We start from the raw sequence: 14707 nt of genomic DNA, 5'->3' as shown, positions 1-14707 counted from the left end.
ATTAAACTTGCTTCATTGGAAAGGCAGCAAGATGCATCCTCATTTCAATGTCTACTGAAATAATACAGGTTGAAACCAGGAAACATTAACGCCACTGCATCCTTGCTGCTTTCTCATGTGGAAGTCTGTTTAATGTGAAAACAAGGTGATATCTAATTAGCACACAGGTAAGGAATTACGAAAATCTTTATTTAAGGGTGAAGATGTTTCTCACAAAATTGTTGCCCCAATGCATCATTGAAATTCAAGCTGGAAAGATGATTTTAATATATCACTTGTACATTTTGTATTGCTCTTCTGGTGACAATGTAGTTTTTTTTGTCAATTACCATTTTAATAATAGGGTAAAGAAAATTAAGTGGATTTTTGAAAGAAAACTATACTGTCAATATACTATTAAAACAAATTAAAATGGTAAAAGTTATAGTACTTTAAGTAAAAATAAAAGAGCAAAAATATCAATCCCAGTTTTGATTACTTAAATTAACAAAAAAAAATGCATATAGCAAAGGATAGTTTCAATCTGCCTACCTCTGGGTTATGGGTCCAGCATGCTTCCATTGCAGTACTCTGCTGCACATGTAAGTGCAAGAGATCCTGAAGCACTCACTCATCATGGGAAAGTACCAATGTGTTTATTCGTTGGTTGATGGAAGAAACATCTTACAAAAACTCTCCAGATTATTTATTTTTTAATGTTTTTCTAGGAAACGTTCTAGATGTATGCTTATTAGCCTTTGTCAGTATGAACTTTTTGCAAAGTGTCTCTGTGGCGCGATCGGTTAGTGTGTTCGACTATTAACCAAAAGGTTGGTGGTTCAATCCCACCCAGGGACGTAATTGACCTTGTGATCGGATTTTGGTGATATTTAAGTAGACAAGTCAAAATTTCAAACCCCCCCTTATTGTGTAGGCTACCTGGCCTTCTCTGATGTAATCAGAGTTAGATTTGATTCAGTGATTTTATAAAAAACAGCTAGGAAGCACAATTTAGCAGTGGGTTACAGAGAAAAAAAATATGCTGGCAGAAAAATCCAATTGAGTGATTAAACAGCTCTTCATTTTCTGGCTTTATTTTTATGCTAACAAATTTGTTCTCTGAAAAGTGTCCACAAAGCCAAGTCTCTGATTAACACCTTTGTAAGGATGGTTTTTCACCTATTACTAATTTAAACTTGCTTCATTGGAAAGGCAGCAAGATGCATCCTCATTTCAATGTCTACTGAAATAATACAGGTTGACACCAGGAAACATTAACGCCACTGCATCCTTGCTGCTTTCTCATGTGGAAGTCTGTTTAATGTGAAAACAAGGTGATATCTAATTAGCACACAGGTAAGGAATTAAGAAAATCTTTATTTAAGGGTGAAGATGTTTCTCACAAAATCGTTGCCCCAATGCATCATTGAAATTCAAGCTGGAAAGATGATTTTAATATATCACTTGTACATTTTGTATTGCTCTTCTGGTGACAATGTAGTTTGTTTTTGTCAATTACCATTTTAATAATAGGGTAAAGAAAATTAAGTGGATTTTTGAAAGAAAACAATACTGTCAATATACTATTAAAACAAATTAAAATGGTAAAAGTTATTGTACTTTAAGTAAAAATAAAAGAGCCAAAATATCAATCCCAGTTTTGGATTACTTTAATTAACAAAAAAAAAGCATATAGCAAAGGATAGTTTCAATCTGCCTACCTCTGGGTTATGGGCCCAGCATGCTTCCATTGCTGTACTCTGCTGCACATGTAAGTGCAAGAGATCCTGAAGCACTCACTCATCATGGGAAAGTACCAATGTGTTTCTTCGTTGGTTGATGGAAGAAACATCTTACAAAAACTCTCCAGATTATTGACTTTTTAAAGTTTTTCTAGGAAACGTTTTAGATGAATGCTTATTAGCCCTTGTCAGTATATACTTTTGCAATGTGTCTCTGTGGCGCAATTAGTTAGTGTGTACGGCTATTAACCAAAAGGTTGGTGGTTCAATCCCACCCAGGTACGTAATTGACCTTGTTATCAGATTTTGGTGATCTTTAAGTAGACAAGTCAAAATTTCAAACCCCCTGTTATGGTGTAGGGTACCTGGCCTTCTCTGATGTAATCAGAGTTAGATTTGATTCAGTGATTTTATAAAAACAGCTAGGAAGCACAATTTAGCAGTGGGTTGCAGAGAAAAAGAAATATGCTGGCAGAAAAATCCAATTGAGTGATTAAACAGCTCTTCATTTTCTGGCTTTATTTTTATGCTAACAAATTTGTTCTCTGAAAAGTGTCCACAAAGCAAAGTCTCTGATTAACACCTTTGTAGGGATGGTTTTTCACCTATTACTAAATTAAACTTGCTTCATTGGAAAGGCAGCAAGATGCATCCTCATTTCAATGTCTACTGAAATAATACAGGTTGACACCAGGAAACATTAACGCCACTGCATCCTTGCTGCTTTCTCATGTGGAAGTCTGTTTAATGCGAAAACAAGGTGATATCTAATTAGCACACAGGTAAGGAATTAAGAAAATCTTTATTTAAGGGTGAAGATGTTTCTCACAAAATCGTTGCCCCAATGCATCATTGAAATTCAAGCTGGAAAGATGATTTTAATATATCACTTGTACATTTTGTATTGCTCTTCTGGTGACAATGTAGTTTGTTTTTGTCAATTACCATTTTAATAATAGGGTAAAGAAAATTAAGTGGATTTTTGAAAGAAAACAATACTGTCAATATACTATTAAAACAAATTAAAATGGTAAAAGTTATTGTACTTTAAGTAAAAATAAAAGAGCCAAAATATCAATCCCAGTTTTGGATTACTTTAATTAACAAAAAAAAAGCATATAGCAAAGGATAGTTTCAATCTGCCTACCTCTGGGTTATGGGCCCAGCATGCTTCCATTGCTGTACTCTGCTGCACATGTAAGTGCAAGAGATCCTGAAGCACTCACTCATCATGGGAAAGTACCAATGTGTTTCTTCGTTGGTTGATAGAAGAAACATCTTACAAAAACTCTCCAGATTATTGACTTTTTTTAAGTTTTTCTAGGAAACGTTTTAGATGAATGCTTATTAGCATTTGTCAGTATGTACTTTTGTAAAGTGTCTCTGTGGCGCAATCAGTTAGTGTGTACGGCTATTAACCAAAAGGTTGGTGGTTCAATCCCACCCAGGGAAGTAATTGACCTTGTTATCAGATTTTGGTGATCTTTAAGTAGACAAGTCAAATTTCATACCCCCTGTTATTGTGTAGGGTACCTGGCCTTATCTGATGTAATCAGAGTTAGATTTGATTCAATGATTTTATAAAAACATCTAGGAAGCACAATTTAGCAGTGGGTTGCAGAGAAAAAGAAATATGCTGGCAAAAAAATCAAATTGCGTGATTAAACAGCTCTTCATTTTCTGGCTTTATTTTTATGCTAACAAATTTGTTCTCTGAAAAGTGTCCACAAAGCCAAGTCTCTGATTAACACCTTTGTAGGGATGGTTTTTCACCTATTACTAAATTAAACTTGCTTCATTGGAAAGGCAGCAAGATGCATCCTCATTTCAATGTCTACTGAAATAATACAGGTTGAAACCAGGAAACATTAACGCCACTGCATCCTTGCTGCTTTCTCATGTGGAAGTCTGTTTAATGTGAAAACAAGGTGATATCTAATTAGCACACAGGTAAGGAATTACGAAAATCTTTATTTAAGGGTGAAGATGTTTCTCACAAAATTGTTGCCCCAATGCATCATTGAAATTCAAGCTGGAAAGATGATTTTAATATATCACTTGTACATTTTGTATTGCTCTTCTGGTGACAATGTAGTTTTTTTTGTCAATTACCATTTTAATAATAGGGTAAAGAAAATTAAGTGGATTTTTGAAAGAAAACTATACTGTCAATATACTATTAAAACAAATTAAAATGGTAAAAGTTATTGTACTTTAAGTAAAAATAAAAGAGCAAAAATATCAATCCCAGTTTTGATTACTTAAATTAACAAAAAAAAATGCATATAGCAAAGGATAGTTTCAATCTGCCTACCTCTGGGTTATGGGTCCAGCATGCTTCCATTGCAGTACTCTGCTGCACATGTAAGTGCAAGAGATCCTGAAGCACTCACTCATCATGGGAAAGTACCAATGTGTTTATTCGTTGGTTGATGGAAGAAACATCTTACAAAAACTCTCCAGATTATTTATTTTTTAATGTTTTTCTAGGAAACGTTCTAGATGTATGTTTATTAGCCTTTGTCAGTATGTACTTTTTGCAAAGTGTCTCTGTGGTGCGATCGGTTAGTGTGTTCGACTATTAACCAAAAGGTTGGTGGTTCAATCCCACCCAGGGACGTAATTGACCTTATGATCAGATTTTGGTGATATTTAAGTAGACAAGTCAAAATTTCAAACCCCCTCTTATTGTGTAGGGTACCTGGCCTTCTCTGATGTAATCAGAGTTAGATTTGATTTAGTGATTTTATAAAAACAGCTAGGAAGCACAATTTAGCAGTGGGTTGCAGAGAAAAAGAAATATGCTGGCAGAAAAATCCAATTGAGTGATTAAACAGCTCTTCATTTTCTGGCTTTATTTTTATGCTAACAAATTTGTTCTCTGAAAAGTGTCCACAAAGCCAAGTCTCTGATTAACACCTTTGTAAGGATGGTTTTTCACCTATTACTAAATTAAACTTGCTTCATTGGAAAGGCAGCAAGATGCATCCTCATTTCAATGTCTACTGAAATAATACAGGTTGACACCAGGAAACATTAATGCCACTGCATCCTTGCTGCTTTCTCATGTGGAAGTCTGTTTAATGTGAAAACAAGGTGATATCTAATTAGCACACAGGTAAGGAATTAAGAAAATCTTTATTTAAGGGTGAAGATGTTTCTCACAAAATCGTTGCCCCAATGCATCATTGAAATTCAAGCTGGAAAGATGATTTTAATATATCACTTGTACATTTTGTATTGCTCTTCTGGTGACAATGTAGTTTGTTTTTGTCAATTACCATTTTAATAAAAGGGTAAAGAAAATTAAGTGGATTTTTGAAAGAAAACTATACTGTCAATATACTATTAAAACAAATTAAAATGGTAAAAGTTATTGTACTTTAAGTAAAAATAAAAGAGCAAAAATATCAATCCCAGTTTTGATTACTTAAATTAACAAAAAAAATGCATATAGCAAAGGATAGTTTCAATCTGCCTACTTCTGGTTTATGGGTCCAGCATGCTTCCATTGCAGTACTCTGCTGCACATGTAAGTGCAAGAGATCCTGAAGCACTTACTCATCATGGGAAAGTACCAATGTGTTTCTTCGTTGGTTGATGGAAGAAAAATCTTACAAAAACTCTCCAGATTATTGACTTTTTAAAGTTTTTCTAGGAAACGTTTTAGATGAATGCTTATTAGCCTTTGTCAGTATAGACTTTTGCAAAGTGTCTCTGTGGCACAATCAGTTAGTATGTACGGCTATTAACCAAAAGGTTGGTGGTTCATTCCCACCCAGGGACCTAATTGACCTTGTTATCAGATTTTGGTGATCTTTACATAGACAAGTCAAAATTTCAAACCCCCTGTTATAGTGTAGGGTACCTGGCCTTCTCTGATGTAATCAGAGTTAGATTTGATTCAGTGATTTTATAAAAACAGCTAGGAAGCACAATTTAGCAGTGGGTTGCAGAGAAAAAGAAATATGCTGGCAAAAAAATCCAATTGAGTGATTAAACAGCTCTTCATTTTCTGGCTTTATTTTTATGCTAACAAATTTGTTCTCTGAAAAGTGTCCACAAAGCCAAGTCTCTGATTAACACCTTTGTAGGGATGGTTTTTCACCTATTACTAAATTAAACTTGCTTCATTGGAAAGGCAGCAAGATGCATCCTCATTGCAATGTCTACTGAAATAATACAAGTTGACACCAGGAAACATTAACGCCACTGCATCCTTGCTGCTTTCTCATGTGGAAGTCTGTTTAATGTGAAAACAAGGTGATATCTAATTAGCACACAGGTAAGGAATTAAGAAAATCTTTATTTAAGGGTGAAGATGTTTCTCACAAAATCGTTGCCCCAATGCATCATTGAAATTCAAGCTGGAAAGATGATTTTAATATATCACTTGTACATTTTGTATTGCTCTTCTGGTGACAATGTAGTTTGTTTTTGTCAATTACCATTTTAATAAAAGGGTAAAGAAAATTAAGTGGATTTTTGAAAGAAAACTATACTGTCAATATACTATTAAAACAAATTAAAATGGTAAAAGTTATTGTACTTTAAGTAAAAATAAAAGAGCAAAAATATCAATCCCAGTTTTGATTACTTAAATTAACAAAAAAAATGCATATAGCAAAGGATAGTTTCAATCTGCCTACTTCTGGTTTATGGGTCCAGCATGCTTCCATTGCAGTACTCTGCTGCACATGTAAGTGCAAGAGATCCTGAAGCACTTACTCATCATGGGAAAGTACCAATGTGTTTCTTCGTTGGTTGATGGAAGAAAAATCTTACAAAAACTCTCCAGATTATTGACTTTTTAAAGTTTTTCTAGGAAACGTTTTAGATGAATGCTTATTAGCCTTTGTCAGTATAGACTTTTGCAAAGTGTCTCTGTGGCACAATCAGTTAGTATGTACGGCTATTAACCAAAAGGTTGGTGGTTCATTCCCACCCAGGGACCTAATTGACCTTGTTATCAGATTTTGGTGATCTTTACATAGACAAGTCAAAATTTCAAACCCCCTGTTATAGTGTAGGGTACCTGGCCTTCTCTGATGTAATCAGAGTTAGATTTGATTCAGTGATTTTATAAAAACAGCTAGGAAGCACAATTTAGCAGTGGGTTGCAGAGAAAAAGAAATATGCTGGCAAAAAAATCCAATTGAGTGATTAAACAGCTCTTCATTTTCTGGCTTTATTTTTATGCTAACAAATTTGTTCTCTGAAAAGTGTCCACAAAGCCAAGTCTCTGATTAACACCTTTGTAGGGATGGTTTTTCACCTATTACTAAATTAAACTTGCTTCATTGGAAAGGCAGCAAGATGCATCCTCATTTCAATGTCTACTGAAATAATACAAGTTGACACCAGGAAACATTAACGCCACTGCATCCTTGCTGCTTTCTCATGTGGAAGTCTGTTTAATGTGAAAACAAGGTGATATCTAATTAGCACACAGGTAAGGAATTAAGAAAATCTTTATTTAAGGGTGAAGATGTTTCTCACAAAATCGTTGCCCCAATGCATCATTGAAATTCAAGCTGGAAAGATGATTTTAATATATCACTTGTACATTTTGTATTGCTCTTCTGGTGACAATGTAGTTTGTTTTTGTCAATTACCATTTTAATAATAGGGTAAAGAAAATTAAGTGGATTTTTGAAAGAAAACAATACTGTCAATATACTATTAAAACAAATTAAAATGGTAAAAGTTATTGTACTTTAAGTAAAAATAAAAGAGCCAAAATATCAATCCCAGTTTTGGATTACTTTAACAAAAAAAAAAATGCATATAGCAGAAGATAGTTTCAATCTGCCTACCTCTGGGTTATGGGCCCAGCATGCTTCCATTGCTGTACTCTGCTGCACATGTAAGTGCAAGAGATCCTGAAGCACTCACTCATCATGGGAAAGTACCAATGTGTTTCTTCGTTGGTTGATAGAAGAAACATCTTACAAAAACGCTCCAGATTATTGACTTTTTTAAGTTTTTCTAGGAAACGTTTTAGATGAATGCTTATTAGCATTTGTCAGTATGTACTTTTGCAAAGTGTCTCTGTGGCGCAATCAGTTAGTGTGTACGGCTATTAACCAAAAGGTTGGTGGTTCAATCCCACCCAGGGACGTAATTGACTTTGTTATCAGATTTTGGTGATCTTTAAGTAGACAAGTCAAATTTCATACCCCCTGTTATGGTGTAGGGTACCTGGCCTTCTCTGATGCAATCAGAGTTAGATTTGATTCAGTGATTTTATAAAAACATCTAGGAAGCACAATTTAGCAGTGGGTTGCAGAGAAAAAGAAATATGCTGGCAAAAAAAAACAAATTGCGTGATTAAACAGCTCTTCATTTTCTGGCTTTATTTTTATGCTAACAAATTTGTTCTCTGAAAAGTGTCCACAAAGCCAAGTCTCTGATTAACACCTTTGTAGGGATGGTTTTTCACCTATTACTAAATTAAACTTGCTTCATTGGAAAGGCAGCAAGATGTATCCTCATTTCAATGTCTACTGAAATAATACAGGTTGACACCAGGAAACATTAACGCCACTGCATCCTTGCTGCTTTCTCATGTGGAAGTCTGTTTAATGTGAAAACAAGGTGATATCTAATTAGCACACAGGTAAGGAATTAAGAAAATCTTTATTTAAGGGTGAAGATGTTTCTCACAAAATTGTTGACCCAATGCATCATTGAAATTCAAGCTGGAAAGATGATTTTAATATATCACTTGTACATTTTGTATTGCTCTTCTGGTGACAATGTAGTTTGTTTTTGTCAATTACCATTTTAATAATAGGGTAAAGAAAATGAAGTGGATTTTTGAAAGAAAACAATACTGTCAATATACTATTAAAACAAATTAAAATGGTAAAAGTTATTGTACTTTAAGTAAAAATAAAAGAGACAAAATATCAATCCCAGTTTTGGATTACTTTAATTAACAAAAAAAAATGCATATAGCAGAGGATAGTTTCAATCTGCCTACCTCTGGGTTATGAGCCCAGCATGCTTCCATTGCAGTACTCTGCTGCACATGTAAGTGCAAGAGATCCTGAAGCACTCACTCATCATGGGAAAGTACCAATGTGTTTCTTCGTTGGTTGATGGAAGAAACATCTTACAAAAACTCTCCAGATTATTGACTTTTTAAAGTTTTTCTAGGAAACGTTTTAGATTAATGCTTATTAGCCTTTGTCAGTACGGGCTTTTGCAAAGTGTCTCTGTGGCGCAATCAGTTAGTATGTACGGCTATTAACCATAAGGTTGGTGGTTCAATCCAACCCAGGGACCTAATTTCCCTTGTTATCAGATTTTGGTGATCTTTAAGTAGACAAGTCAAAATTTCAAACCCCCTGTTACGGTGTAGGGTACCTGGCCTTCTCTGATGTAATTAGAGTTAGATTTGATTCAGTGATTTTATAAAAACAGCTAGGAAGCACAATTTAGCAGTGGGTTGCAGAGAAAAAAAATATGCTGGCAGAAAAATCCAATTGAGTGATTAAACAGCTCTTCATTTTCTGGCTTTATTTTTATGCTAACAAATTTGTTCTCTGAAAAGTGTCCACAAAGCCAAGTCTCTGATTAACACCTTTGTAAGGATGGTTTTTCACCTATTACTAAATTAAACTTGCTTCATTGGAAAGGCAGCAAGATGCATCCTCATTTCAATGTCTACTGAAATAATACAAGTTGACACCAGGAAATATTAACGCCACTGCATCCTTGCTGCTTTCTCATGTGGAAGTCTGTTTAATATGAAAACAAGGTGATATCTAATTAGCACACAGGTAAGGAATTAAGAAAATCTTTATTTAAGGGTGAAGATGTTTCTCACAAAATCGTTGCCCCAATGCATCATTGAAATTCAAGCTGGAAAGATGATTTTAATATATCACTTGTACATTTTGTATTGCTCTTCTGGTGACAATGTAGTTTGTTTTTGTCAATTACCATTTTAATAATAGGGTAAAGAAAATTAAGTGGATTTTTGAAAGAAAACAATACTGTCAATATACTATTAAAACAAATTAAAATGGTAAAAGTTATTGTACTTTAAGTAAAAATAAAAGAGCCAAAATATCAATCCCAGTTTTGGATTACTTGAAATAACAAACAAAAAAATGCATATAGCAGAGGATAGTTTCAAGCTGCCTACCTCTGGGTTATGGGCCCAGCATGCTTCCATTGCTGTACTCTGCTGCACATGTAAGTGCAAGAGATCCTGAAGCACTCACTCATCATGGGAAAGTACCAATGTGTTTCTTCGTTGGTTGATAGAAGAAACATCTTACAAAAACTCTCCAGATTATTGACTTTTTTAAGTTTTTCTAGGAAACGTTTTAGATGAATGCTTATTAGCATTTGTCAGTATGTTGTTTTGCAAAGTGTCTCTGTGGCGCAATCAGTTAGTGTGTACGACTATTAACCAAAAGGTTGGTGGTTCAATCCCACCCAGGGACGTAATTGACCTTGTTATCAGATTTTGGTGATCTTTAAGTAGACAAGTCAAATTTCATACCCCCTGTTATGGTGTAGGGTACCTGGCCTTCTCTGATGTAATCAGAGTTAGATTTGATTCAGTGATTTTATAAAAACATCTAGGAAGCACAATTTAGCAGTGGGTTGCAGAGAAAAAGAAATATGCTGGCAAAAAAATCAAATTGCGTGATTAAACAGCTCTTCATTTTCTGGCTTTATTTTTATGCTAACAAATTTGTTCTCTGAAAAGTGTCCACAAAGCCAAGTCTCTGATTAACACCTTTGTAGGGATGGTTTTTCACCTATTACTAAATTAAACTTGCTTCATTGGAAAGGCAGCAAGATGTATCCTCATTTCAATGTCTACTGAAATAATACAGGTTGACACCAGGAAACATTAACGCCACTGCATCCTTGCTGCTTTCTCATGTGGAAGTCTGTTTAATGTGAACACAAGGTGATATCTAATTAGCACACAGGTAAGGAATTAAGAAAATCTTTATTTAAGGGTGAAGATGTTTCTCACAAAATTGTTGACCCAATGCATCATTGAAATTCAAGCTGGAAAGATGATTTTAATATATCACTTGTACATTTTGTATTGCTCTTCTGGTGACAATGTAGTTTGTTTTTGTCAATTACCATTTTAATAATAGGGTAAAGAAAATGAAGTGGATTTTTGAAAGAAAACAATACTGTACCCAGTGGAGACTGTGTGCTTTTCAGGAGCTCTCCTGAGCTTTCTGACAGAAAGTATTTTGTTAGGTTTTTAATTTTCAGGGAGCACTGCTGGCAACAGACTCCCTCATCGAGGGACTGAGGGGAGAGAAGCAGCCCTACTCTCTGAGTTGCAAGGTCCTGCTTCTTAGGCTACTGGACACCATTAGCTCCAATGGGATTGGTACGCAGGATCTCACCCTCGCCGTCCGTCCCAGAGCCGCGCCGCCGTCCCCCTCGCAGAGCCGGAAGATAGAAGCCGGGTGAGTATGAGAAGAAAAGAAGACTTCAGAGGCGGCAGAAGACTTCATGATCTTCACTGAGGTAACGCACAGCACTGCAGCTGTGCGCCTTTGCTCCCATACACCTCACATACTCCGGTCACTGTAAGGGTGCAGGGCGCAGGGGGGGCGCCCTGGGCAGCAATATAAACCTCTTTCGCAAAAATATAACATATATACAGCTGGGCACTTTATATATGTATAAGCCCCCACCAATTTTACAGTTTAAGCGGGACAGAAGCCCGCCTCCGAGGGGGCGGGGCTTCTCCCTCAGCACTCACCAGCGCCATTTTTTCTCCACAGCACCGCTGAGAGGAAGCTCCCCGGACTCTACCCTGCTTATACCACGTTAGACAAGAGGGTTGAAAAGAGGGGGGGGGGGGGGCACATAATTCGCAAATTACATACAGCAGCACTACTGGGCAAACATTAAGTTACTGTTTTATTCCTGGGTTATATAGCGCTGGGGGGTGTGCTGGCATACTCTCTCTCTGTCTCTCCAAAGGGCCTTGTGGGGAAACTGTCTTCAGAAAAAGCATTCCCTGTGTGTGAAGTGTGTCGGTACACGTGTGTCGACATGTCTGAGGAAGAAGGCTATATTAGAGAGGAGCGGGAGCAAATGAATGTGGTGTCTCCGCCGACAGCTGATTGGATGGATATGTGGAATGTTTTAAATGCTAGTGTAAACTCATTGCACAAAAGATTAGACAAGGCAGAAGCTTTGGGACAGTCAGGGTTTCAACCCATGCCTGATCCTATGTTGCAGGGACTGTCAGGGTCTCATAAGCGCCCACTATCCCAGATTGTTGACACAGATACCGACACGGATTCTGACTCCAGTGTCGATTACGATGATGCAAAGTTACAGCCAAAATTGGCAAAATCCATTCGATTTATGATTATGGCAATAAAAGATGTTTTGCACATCACAGAGGAACCCCGTCGCTGACAAGAGGGTACATATGTACAAGGGAAAGAAGCCTGAGGTAACCTTTCCCCCCTCACACGAGCTGAACGAGTTATGTGAAAAAGCTTGGGAATCTCCAGATAAAAGACTGCAGATTTCCAAAAGAATTCTTATGGCGTATCCTTTCCCATCAACGGATAGGTTACGATGGGAATCCTCCCCTAGGGTGGACAAAGCATTAACACGCTTATCCAAGAAGGTAGCCCTCCCGTCCCAGGATACAGCTACCCTCAAAGAGTGTGCTGACCGCAAACAGGAGATTACCCTGAAGTCCATTTATACACATTCAGGTACCTTACTCAGACCGGCAATTGCGTCGGCCTGGGTGTGTAGTGCTGTAGCGGCATGGACAAATACCTTATCTGAGGGGATGGATAGCCTAGACAAGGATACTATTTTATTGACCCTGGGGCATATAAGAGATGCTGTCCTATATATGTGTGTATGCAAACTACAGGTGGTGCTGCAGGGCCCACACCCTTTTACTTGTCTTGTAGAGCAGCTCTGAAGCTGTTACAGTGCCCAGCTGCTGCAAGAAATCAGCTTGAATGCTTCAGGGGCTTGGGCATGGCCAACATGAGCCCCACACCGAAGGAGGGTGGGGGTGTTTAATGCAAACTTGGGGTTATCCAAGCGCCGCAAAAGGCCGCCATGCCCTGCATGCCCCTTTTCTCTTTTCATATACAGATGAGGGTTCCAGCCAACTTTGGCCCATTGCTTGGATGACATCACCGTATGCAAATCCGTCTGCTGCAGACCTTCCCCCAGGAATGCTTGCAATAGTTGTTGCATATGGTTTAATGTCTGAGGGTGCTTCAGTATTAGGCAGCCTTCCGCCCTCCCATGTTCATCTGAAAAGATGTGGTCTCCCTGCAGTTGTTGTCCCCAGACGAGAGTTCCCTTGTGCTTCCTCAGTTAAATCTCCTTAACTTGACGGGGGTGTGCCCGAGCAGCCACCCTCCCCAGCCCTATCCCAACACATACTTATCTTGCATATGAGATCTCTTGATCATGAAGATAGTTCTCACAGGTTGAGGTTCATCCTGGACCCGCTCCCCGCTGGAGAGCGCTGATGGGGACAGCAGCGGGGCTTCAGCAGAAGGGTGAGTACGTGTGGCCAGAGACCTCCCTTCCCATGTGCAGGCCTGCAGAGTCTGCCGCGCAGGATGGGGCATGTGGCACTCTCCCTCCCAGGGGCTCTTCCAGATGTAGCTCCTCAGCAGTATTTTTCCCGGGCTGCGCGGCGCTCTCCCCGACTGGCATCCGCCCTGGAACACTGCCTTCCTCAACGCAACATCAGCAGGGGGCCCTGGCCTCATCACCATCCCAGGTCTTTCTCATGTATGTATCATGTATGTGTGTGTGATATATGTATGAATCATATATGTTTGTGATATATATATATATATATATATATGTATCTATCTATCTATCTATCTATCTATCTATCTATCTATCTATCTATCTATCTATCTATCGTATGTGTGTGTGTGTGTGTATATATATGTATCTATAATGTATGTATGTATCTAACTTGTATGTATGTGTTCTATCTATCTATCCTATCTATCGTGTGTGTGATATATGTATGTATCTATCATGTATGTGTTATATGTATGTATCACACCTTCCTCTATACATATACATACATACATACACACACACACACACACACACACACACACACACACACACACACCTATATCTGTACGTACACTGACATACACACACCAACATCTATACATTAACACGCTGACCCCTAAACGTACACCAACGTACCCACACCTGCATCTATACCTACACATGCTGACACGTGGACGTACACCGGCTTACCCACATGTGAATCTATACATACATGTGCTGACACCTGGACATACACTGATGTACCCACACCTAACATCTATACATACACATGCTAACACCTGGACGTATACAGACGTACCCACATTTGCATCCATGCATATATAGATGTAGGTGTGTGTACGTCAGTGTACGTCCAGGTGTCAACGCGTGTATGTATAGATGCAGGTGTGGGTACGTCTGTGTATGTCCAGGTGTCAGAATGTGTATGTATAGATGCAGGTGTGGGAAGGTCAGTGTAGGTTCAGGTGTCAGCGCGTGTATGTATAGATGCAGGTGCTTGTATGTCCGGATGTCAGTGCATGTATGTATAGATGCAAGTGTGGGTACGTCGGTGTATGTCCATTTGTCAGCGCGTGTATATATAGATGCAGGTGCTTGTATGTTGGTGTATGTCCAGGTGTCAGCATGTGTATGTATAGATGCAGGTGTGGGAATGTTGGTGTATGTCCAGGTGTCAGGGCGTGTATGTATGGATATTAGGTGTGGGTACATCAGTGTATGTCCAGGTGTTAGCGCATGTATGTATAGATGTATATATACACACACATACGATAGATAGATAGATAGATAGATAGATACATATTATAAGGGCACGGTCGTGCCCTTATATTAAGGCTGAATCGAACAAACGGAATTCTCCCATAGGGAACTTCTGAGATGGGGGCATGGTGTTTGAGGGG

Source organism: Pseudophryne corroboree, unplaced genomic scaffold (assembly GCF_028390025.1).
Source record: "Pseudophryne corroboree isolate aPseCor3 unplaced genomic scaffold, aPseCor3.hap2 scaffold_221, whole genome shotgun sequence".
Lineage (NCBI taxonomy): Eukaryota > Metazoa > Chordata > Amphibia > Anura > Myobatrachidae > Pseudophryne > Pseudophryne corroboree.
The sequence above is the reverse complement of the archived record's forward strand: the minus strand, read 5'-3'. Positions refer to the sequence as shown.